General features: G+C 28.9%; 1 pseudogene; it reads left to right on the top strand.

The window, feature by feature from the left end:
• Nucleotides 1–8,441: 8,441 nt before the first annotated feature.
• On the top strand, nucleotides 8,442–10,635 carry LOC112287802 (ornithine aminotransferase, mitochondrial-like; annotated as a pseudogene).
• The last annotated feature ends 309 nt before the right edge of the window (nucleotides 10,636–10,944 follow it).

The raw sequence follows: 10,944 nt of genomic DNA, 5'->3' as shown, positions 1-10,944 counted from the left end.
AAATTATAGATTACTACAAACTTCAAGATAAAAATCTTACAAATCTCAAGAAAATTATAGTCTTTAGAGATGTAATATTCGAAGAATTTTTTTTTATAGATTACTACAAACTTCAAGATAAAAATCTTACAAATCTCAAGAAAGTTATAGTCTTTAGAGATGTAATATTCGAAGAAAAATAAAATTATAGATTACTACAAACTTCAAGATAAAAATCTTACAAATCTCAAGAAAGTTATAGTCTTTAGAGATGTAATATTCGAAGAATTTTCTTATATAGATTACTACAAACTTCAAGATAAAAATCTTACAAATCTCAAGAAAATTATAGTCTTTAGAGATGTAATATTCGAAGAATTTTTTTATAGATTACTACAAACTTCAAGATAAAAATCTTACAAATCTCAAGAAAGTTATAGTCTTTAGAGATGTAATATTCGAAGAATTTTTTTTTATAGATTACTACAAACTTCAACAGAAAAATCTTACAAATCTCAAGAAAATTTTAGTCTTTAGAGATGTAATATTCGAAGAATTTTCTTTTATAGATTACTACAAACTTCAAGATAAAAATCTTACAAATCTCAAGAAAGTTATAGTCTTTAGAGATGTAACATTCGAAGAATTTTTTTTTATAGATTACTACAAACTTCAAGATAAAAATCTTACAAATCTCAAGAAAATTTTAGTCTTTAGAGATGTAATATTCGAAGAATTTTCTTTTATAGATTACTACAAACTTCAAGATAAAAATCTTACAAATCTCAAAAAAATTATAGTCTTTAGAGATGTAATATTCGAAGAATTTTTTTTTATAGATTACTACAAACTTCAACATAAAAATCTTACAAATCTCAAGAAAGTTATAGTCTTTAGAGATGTAATATTCGAAGAATTTTTTTATATAGATTACTACAAACTTCAAGATAAAAATCTTACAAATCTCAAGAAAATTATAGTCTTAAGAGATGTAATATTCGAAGAATTTTTTTTTATAGATTACTATAAACTTCAAGATAAAAATCTTACAAATCTCAAGAAAATTATAGTCTTTAGAGATGAAATATTCGAAGAATTTTTTTTTATCGAATACTAGAAACTTCAAGATAAAAATCTTACAAATCTCAAGAAAATTATAGTCTTTAGAGATGTAATATTCGAAGAAAAAAAAAATTATAGATTACTACAAACTTCAAGATAAAAATCTTACAAATCTCAAGAAAATTATAGTCTTTAGAGATGTAATATTCGAAGAATTTTTTTTTATAGATTACTACAAACTTCAAGATAAAAATCTTACAAATCTCAAGAAAGTTATAGTCTTTAGAGATGTAATATTCGAAGAAAAATAAAATTATAGATTACTACAAACTTCAAGATAAAAATCTTACAAATCTCAAGAAAGTTATAGTCTTTAGAGATGTAATATTCGAAGAATTTTCTTATATAGATTACTACAAACTTCAAGATAAAAATCTTACAAATCTCAAGAAAATTATAGTCTTTAGAGATGTAATATTCGAAGAATTTTTTTATAGATTACTACAAACTTCAAGATAAAAATCTTACAAATCTCAAGAAAGTTATAGTCTTTAGAGATGTAATATTCGAAGAATTTTCTTATATAGATTACTACAAACTTCAAGATAAAAATCTTACAAATCTCAAGAAAATTATAGTCTTTAGAGATGTAATATTCGAAGAATTTTTTTATAGATTACTACAAACTTCAAGATAAAAATCTTACAAATCTCAAGAAAGTTATAGTCTTTAGAGATGTAATATTCGAAGAATTTTTTTTTATAGATTACTACAAACTTCAACAGAAAAATCTTACAAATCTCAAGAAAATTTTAGTCTTTAGAGATGTAATATTCGAAGAATTTTCTTTTATAGATTACTACAAACTTCAAGATAAAAATCTTACAAATCTCAAGAAAGTTATAGTCTTTAGAGATGTAACATTCGAAGAATTTTTTTTTATAGATTACTACAAACTTCAAGATAAAAATCTTACAAATCTCAAGAAAATTTTAGTCTTTAGAGATGTAATATTCGAAGAATTTTCTTTTATAGATTACTACAAACTTCAAGATAAAAATCTTACAAATCTCAAAAAAATTATAGTCTTTAGAGATGTAATATTCGAAGAATTTTTTTTTATAGATTACTACAAACTTCAACATAAAAATCTTACAAATCTCAAGAAAGTTATAGTCTTTAGAGATGTAATATTCGAAGAATTTTTTTATATAGATTACTACAAACTTCAAGATAAAAATCTTACAAATCTCAAGAAAATTATAGTCTTAAGAGATGTAATATTCGAAGAATTTTTTTTTATAGATTACTATAAACTTCAAGATAAAAATCTTACAAATCTCAAGAAAATTATAGTCTTTAGAGATGAAATATTCGAAGAATTTTTTTTTATCGAATACTAGAAACTTCAAGATAAAAATCTTACAAATCTCAAGAAAATTATAGTCTTTAGAGATGTAATATTCGAAGAAAAAAAAAATTATAGATTACTACAAACTTCAAGATAAAAATCTTACAAATCTCAAGAAAATTATAGTCTTTAGAGATGTAATATTCGAAGAATTTTTTTTTATAGATTACTACAAACTTCAAGATAAAAATCTTACAAATCTCAAGAAAGTTATAGTCTTTAGAGATGTAATATTCGAAGAAAAATAAAATTATAGATTACTACAAACTTCAAGATAAAAATCTTACAAATCTCAAGAAAGTTATAGTCTTTAGAGATGTAATATTCGAAGAATTTTCTTTTATAGATTACTACAAACTTCAAGATAAAAATCTTACAAATCTCAAGAAAATTATAGTCTTTAGAGATGTAATATTCGAAGAATTTTTTTATAGATTACTACAAACTTCAAGATAAAAATCTTACAAATCTCAAGAAAGTTATAGTCTTTAGAGATGTAATATTCGAAGAATTTTCTTATATAGATTACTACAAACTTCAAGATAAAAATCTTACAAATCTCAAGAAAATTGTAGTCTTTAGAGATGTAATATTCGAAGAATTTTTTTATAGATTACTACAAACTTCAAGATAAAAATCTTACAAATCTCAAGAAAGTTATAGTCTTTAGAGATGTAATATTCGAAGAATTTTTTTTTATAGATTACTACAAACTTCAACAGAAAAATCTTACAAATCTCAAGAAAATTTTAGTCTTTAGAGATGTAATATTCGAAGAATTTTCTTTTATAGATTACTACAAACTTCAAGATAAAAATCTTACAAATCTCAAGAAAGTTATAGTCTTTAGAGATGTAACATTCGAAGAATTTTTTTTTATAGATTACTACAAACTTCAAGATAAAAATCTTACAAATCTCAAGAAAATTTTAGTCTTTAGAGATGTAATATTCGAAGAATTTTCTTTTATAGATTACTACAAACTTCAAGATAAAAATCTTACAAATCTCAAAAAAATTATAGTCTTTAGAGATGTAATATTCGAAGAATTTTTTTTTATAGATTACTACAAACTTCAACATAAAAATCTTACAAATCTCAAGAAAGTTATAGTCTTTAGAGATGTAATATTCGAAGAATTTTTTTATATAGATTACTACAAACTTCAAGATAAAAATCTTACAAATCTCAAGAAAATTATAGTCTTAAGAGATGTAATATTCGAAGAATTTTTTTTTATAGATTACTATAAACTTCAAGATAAAAATCTTACAAATCTCAAGAAAATTATAGTCTTTAGAGATGAAATATTCGAAGAATTTTTTTTTATCGAATACTAGAAACTTCAAGATAAAAATCTTACAAATCTCAAGAAAATTATAGTCTTTAGAGATGTAATATTCGAAGAAAAAAAAAATTATAGATTACTACAAACTTCAAGATAAAAATCTTACAAATCTCAAGAAAATTATAGTCTTTAGAGATGTAATATTCGAAGAATTTTTTTTTATAGATTACTACAAACTTCAAGATAAAAATCTTACAAATCTCAAGAAAGTTATAGTCTTTAGAGATGTAATATTCGAAGAAAAATAAAATTATAGATTACTACAAACTTCAAGATAAAAATCTTACAAATCTCAAGAAAGTTATAGTCTTTAGAGATGTAATATTCGAAGAATTTTTTTTTATAGATTGCTACAAACTTCAACAGAAAAATCTTACAAATCTCAAGAAAATTTTAGTCTTTAGAGATGTAATATTCGAAGAATTTTCTTTTATAGATTACTACAAACTTCAAGATAAAAATCTTACAAATCTCAAGAAAGTTATAGTCTTTAGAGATGTAACATTCGAAGAATTTTTTTTTATAGATTACTACAAACTTCAAGATAAAAATCTTACAAATCTCAAGAAAATTTTAGTCTTTAGAGATGTAATATTCGAAGAATTTTCTTTTATAGATTACTACAAACTTCAAGATAAAAATCTTACAAATCTCAAAAAAATTATAGTCTTTAGAGATGTAATATTCGAAGAATTTTTTTATAGATTACTACAAACTTCAAGATAAAAATCTTACAAATCTCAAGAAAGTTATAGTCTTTAGAGATGTAATATTCGAAGAATTTTTTTTTATAGATTACTACAAACTTCAACAGAAAAATCTTACAAATCTCAAGAAAGTTATAGTCTTTAGAGATGTAATATTCGAAGAATTTTCTTTTATAGATTACTACAAACTTCAAGATAAAAATCTTACAAATCTCAAGAAAATTATAGTCTTTAGAGATGAAATATTCGAAGAATTTTTTTTTATCGATTACTAGAAACTTCAAGATAAAAATCTTACAAATCTCAAGAAAATTATAGTCTTTAGAGATGTAATATTCGAAGAAAAAAAAAATTATAGATTACTACAAACTTCAAGATAAAAATCTTACAAATCTCAAGAAAGTTATAGTCTTTAGAGATGTAATATTCGAAGAAAATAAAATTATAGATTACTACAAACTTCAAGATAAAAATCTTACAAATCTCAAGAAAGTTACAGTCTTTAGAGATGTAATATTCGAAGAATTTTCTTTTATAGATTACTACAAACTTCAAGATAAAAATCTTACAAATCTCAAGAAAGTTATAGTCTTTAGAGATGTAATATTCGAAGAATTTTTTTTTTATAGACTACTACAAACTTCAAGATAAAAATCTTACAAATCTCAAGGAAATTATAGTCTTTAGAGATGTAATATTCGAAGAAAAAAAAAATTATAGATTACTACAAACTTCAAGATAAAAATCTTACAAATCTCAAGAAAATTATAGTCTTTAGAGATGTAATATTCGAAGAATTTTTTTTTTATCGATTACTACAAACTTCAAGATAAAAATCTTACAAATCTCAAAAAAATTATAGTCTTTAGAGATATAATATTCGAAGAATTTTTTTTATAGATTACTACAAACTTCAAGATAAAAATCTTACAAATCTCAAGAAAATTATAGTCTTTAGAGATGTAATATTCGAAGAATTTTTTTTTATAGATTACTACAAACTTCAAGATAAAAACCTTGCAAATAAGAATATAGACATCATGACAACAAATATCCCAACAAAAGTATCTCAACTCATACTCAGTTATAAAGAATAAAAGTTTTAAAGCTCTCTTAAGAAGGCAAATCAAATTCAGAAAGATCTTAAACTCAAAATATTTTGATTCTTTAAGAAAATATAGAAATCACTCATCTAATAGATCCTTGTAATAACATACATGATTCTTTACAAAAAAAAATAATTTTTGAATTATAAAAATAAAATATTCAAAAATAATATGACTATTTTTAGCTACACTTTATATATTGAAATAGATGGATGGCCTAACATTGAAAAACATGCACCTTTCAAAATTGAAAAATAGTATAACTTGGACATTACCAATTATCACATAAGTTGGCAAACAAATAAGAGCACCAAAGTAGATGAGAGATCATTTAATAAGACTCATGATATTATCAAATCTAGAACCATCAACATGTCATGAAGCGGCACAATATAAGAGATAGATGGAAGCTATCTAGGACAAGATGAAATCCATACATAAAAATGAAACTTGATATCTTACAAATCTTCTCCATAGAAAATCTGCTATTTCTTCATAGAGATTTAAAAGAAGAGGTTTGTATTACTCAACCATAAGGTTTTGAAATAGTTGGTAAAGAATAAATAGTTTACAAGTTACAAAAGGCATTGTACGATTTAAAATAAGTGTCACGAGAATGGTATAAAAAAATAAACTCTTATTTAAAAGAAATAGACTTTCAATAAGACATAGGTAATCATTACTTATATTCAATATTATGAAAAGATAAGATTATTCTAATTGCACTATATGTTGACAATCTTTTGATGATTGGAAATTGTATAAAAAATATAAATAAATTCAATAAGAAATTACATGATCACTTTGAGATGTCCAAATTATCAATGGAGGAAGTCACTCTTAATTTTAAAACAGAATGCATAAATATTAAAGAAGAAATATTCATGATATAAAAGGCCTATGTACACAATATCTTAGTAACTTTTTGAATAGAAAATTGTACACTAGTGACAACATGTATAGATAAGAAAATAAAACTCAAAGGAGTTGTGAGTCGTTTCATGGCAAGACCTTAAAAATCACATGTCCTAGCTACAAAAAGAATCTTAAGATACATCAAAAACACTTAAGATTACAAAAATTCATATTAAAAAATTAATCAAAATCCTCTCATTGGATATGTAGATTCTAATTAGATAGGATATTTGGAATAAGAAAAATCAATAACTAGTTTTGTTTTTAACATAAGAGATATATTTATTTCATGGTCATCCAAAAAACAACCAATAGTGGTCTTATCATCATCTGAAGTTGAATACTGCATGTTGCCAAATGCCTTTAAAGAAGCCACATGACTAACTATTCTTCTCAAGAATCTACACATAGAAACCAAACAACCAATAATTATTCATTGTGACAATAGAAGAAGTATCAATATTACAAGAAATCCAAGAGTTAATCCTAGAACAAGACATATAGCAATACATTATTATTTTACTAGAAAAAAATTAAATTGGGAGAAATCAATCTTTAATATATTCTAACCTTGGAACAAGTAACAAATATATTTATAGCCACTATGATGATTCCTACTTGAAAAATTTAGGAAAAGACTAAATGTGGTTAATACACTCAGTATTATTATATAGCATTAGAGGCATAAAGTTTATAAATAAAAAAAATAATAAAAAATAATAATAATAATAATAATAATAAACGGGAAGGATAGTCTAGTAATCTAGTACATATTTTTTTTGCCTCAAACCTATTTTTAACGGCTTTATACCTAGAATTTTTGAATCCTTTAACTTCAACCTCACATTCTGCCCAAGTCCTGTAAATTTCGGAATGGAATCTGCACTTAATAGCATAATATTTTTGACTACGAGGCACTACAATTTCTTCCAAATCCTCATAAGAATTGCACACTCCATGAAGTTGAGCAGGAACTTGAAAAGTTCGGCCAGAGAAACATCTCCAATATTGCTCCGACTAGAAGCCCTCACAGGAACAGGAAACAAACAGCTCCCCAATCACCTCAGCATCCATTTGCAGAGATTTGTCCCAAACACAAGCAAAGACCAGATGACTAGCCCGAAGGATTGACTTTGAGAAACCACACCAAACTTCTATTTCAAAACAATTGCAAGGAGAATTTATACAACACCGAGTAAATAGTGAGACCCACCAGTAAATTGCAATGGTTTCCCTGCTCTTGCGCCATCAGTTTTTTACTTTCTCGTTGATTCCTACAAACAGTAAAGCGATCTTCAAACTAAAACCCTTACACAGCTTTCTACAGCGAGCACGCAACGTGGAGCCTCCGGAGTGAGGGAGGGTGTTGAATATAATGGATAGATGCTCCGTCGGTAAGACACTATTAGAATATGAACATCAACATTGTAGATGTTATAATCATAGATAAGGTATTATCGAGACATGGTTCTGGACACCCGTCGATACAACAAATAGATATCCATTGGACTAGAGAAACTTATTCTGTATAAGAACAACGCGTGCAATGAAATCCATAGTTCACTTTTCTTAGCACCTGTAGTGGTGTCACTGCTGATTCTTGGGTAATTGTTTGCTCTTGTTATTCGGTGTGTTTTTACTGTGATCTACTGTGGCTCGTAGGCGCAGGAGACTGGTTTGTAATTTTTGTTATCAAGTACTGAGGATTGATAGAATGTGATTCAACAACTAGGTGGTCAGGAAAAAAGTAGACTTTGGTGACGCTAGTGCCCTTGAAACACTGCTTCAAGGACAGAGTGGCTATGAGTCTCACAACTTGTCATATATTCTTTGCTTGGTACCAGTACTTTTGACTTTACATAGAGAACCAGTGTAGCTAGAGGTTCAATTTTTGTCTCAGTTTGCACTAACTAAGACCCTCAGTAAGCAGCGTCTTAACATGCTCTATTGATGAAAATGCAGAGAAAGGAGACAGAATAGCTGCATTCTTGTTTGAGCCCATCCAAGGAGTAGCTGGGGTATGTGTCAAATCTTGATTGTTTATATGTTAAAATACAACCCGGTTTAAGGAAAATTGATTAGTTTCCTACCAGCCAGAATTAGGCACTCATTACATTCGTCTGAAACAGGGTTTGTAGGGTATACTTTTGTTGCTTCCATAGTCTTTACAGTAACAAGCACAGAAATAGATGCTTTTAGAGCTATACCTCATGACAGTTAATATGCGCGCAGTTTGTCCTGCCGCCGGATGGATATTTGAAGGTCAGAGAATTATGCACGAAGCATAAAGTTCTGATCATAGCCGATGAGATTCATACAGGGATTGCGCGCACAGGGCGCCTCTTGACATGCGACTGGGAGGATGTCAAACCTGATGTAATGGTAAGTGCATTCATACATTCTGCAATCGCTGGAAACAATCTCAACGTCTTGTTTTTGTCCACTGGAGCTTTTTGACTGTAATTTGTCATCCTTTCTCTTTCAGAACAGATTGGGTGTTTGCATTCCAATAACATAAGAACTCACCAGTTTTACATTTGCAGATTCTGGGAAAGGCATTGGGAGCAGAAGTGTTGCCTGTCAGTGCGGTGCTTGCGGATGAGGATATATCATGTTGTGCATCAGACCGGGCGAAAATGGCAGGTAGGCGATAATCTTGTGGAAGTGTCAATTTTGAAGTTGTACCATGTACAATGTTGTGAGCGCCGTGCATGGTACAGCTTTAGGATCTTCCTCCTTATTTACTGGGTGTTATGTAAATGTATATGACATAAGTTGTATATCAGATGATGGTTGAGTGAAGTTTATGAGTTCATTCTCTGTGAATATGCACTCCAGTACTTTCGGAGGAAATCCATTGGCCAGTGCTGTGGGAATAGATTCCCCGGAAGTAGTCATCGAACAAAACCACTGTGAAAGGTATATTCTTCGATCTAACCCCTAAAGGTTTTCGCTACATTATTCTCGTACCGAAACAGCTGGCCCTTGCTTATGAACTGGTTATTTCTTGTTTTGGTACTGGTGTTACAATCTGACTTTTATGCAGATGTTCCTCTTCTTCTTTCCATCTTCATCGGACCAGATGGAAATGACGGAATAGATTCCTTAATCGCAGCACCCTGTAGTGTTCTGGTGTAGGTAGGAACTCTATGTGCAGACTGAGAAGGATCTCATGTACTTGTTTTATTTATTGTGAACAAGGCTGATAAGATGGGAGAGGAGTTCAGAGAGCAATCACGAGATGTACAAAAAGGATACCCCAAGTTGATTAACGAAGTTCGTGGTCGTGGGCTTCTGAATGCTGTGGTGCTGGACCAGGCGGGGTTGGGCAATGCTACCGCCTACGATGCGTGCATTGCCCTAAAAATATCGGGGGATTCTAGCTAAACCCACACATGGAAATGTAATTCGGCTGTCGCCACCTCTTATCATCACGTTACATTTCTCAACTCTCGACCACGTCGTGATTAATTTATCTTCTACTAAATGGATTTCACTGTGTCACCCACAAATGCATCCAAGTCAAGCCGTTAAGCTGTTTTGTACATTCGGTGCAGGCGAGAACAGATAGCACAGGCTAGCAAATCACTGATTGAAGTTTTTGAGTTTGATTACCATGAAGCTCCACGCTGAAAATCGCACTCCACCGAAAACTCCTGACGCCTGCGATTACTGTGGGCGCCACAAGTGTGTCATGCCTGAGACTGATCTTTGAGCCCCTTTCGATTCCAAACTGACAGTTTTATTGTAGGAACATGTTGTGTTATCTGATTCATTAGTTTCATCACTGCAAAACTCTAGTATTGAGAGAGCCCCACCACAGCAATTTTGTGCATAGGCTCTACCCACACCAACGATACGAAATAGATCAAGACCCCCAGTGTGTAAAGCTTTGCTGATATGAACAGTTTGTTCACTTTGCTGGCGCATTCAGCTGTAATATTGGTGACCATTTCACGGTTAAGTTTCATGGTCTCAAGAGCCGAAAAGCTTGCAATGAGTCTACATGATAAAACTAAAATCTTACAGGAGGTAGAGCTGCTGATTTCGAATGAGAGAGCACAATGATCTCACTGATGTTTAGAATATTTTTATATATATATATATATACACATATATAAATATTTCACACATCATACCTGCGATAGAAGATTATCCACACAATGTGATATGCATCATGAACAGAGTATTACTAACTTTGACCTTTTCACATTATTTATGCACAACCATTGATTGGAACCATTCTCAAATAACTTTTTCTAATAATATCATTCAACAGAACGAAGTATGTTTCTTTTCTATCGATGATGAAAAAAAACATAATTAATAAATAAACTAGCAAATAGCTTGTTGTGCATAAGGAGCACAATTTTACATTGCTTGCATCAGGTGTGACCAAGTTAGAACACATTGGCA

This window comes from Physcomitrium patens, chromosome 10, assembly GCF_059467195.1.
Source record: "Physcomitrium patens ecotype Gransden chromosome 10, ASM5946719v1, whole genome shotgun sequence".
NCBI lineage: Eukaryota > Viridiplantae > Streptophyta > Bryopsida > Funariales > Funariaceae > Physcomitrium > Physcomitrium patens.
This window is presented reverse-complemented; position numbering and strand designations above follow the sequence as displayed.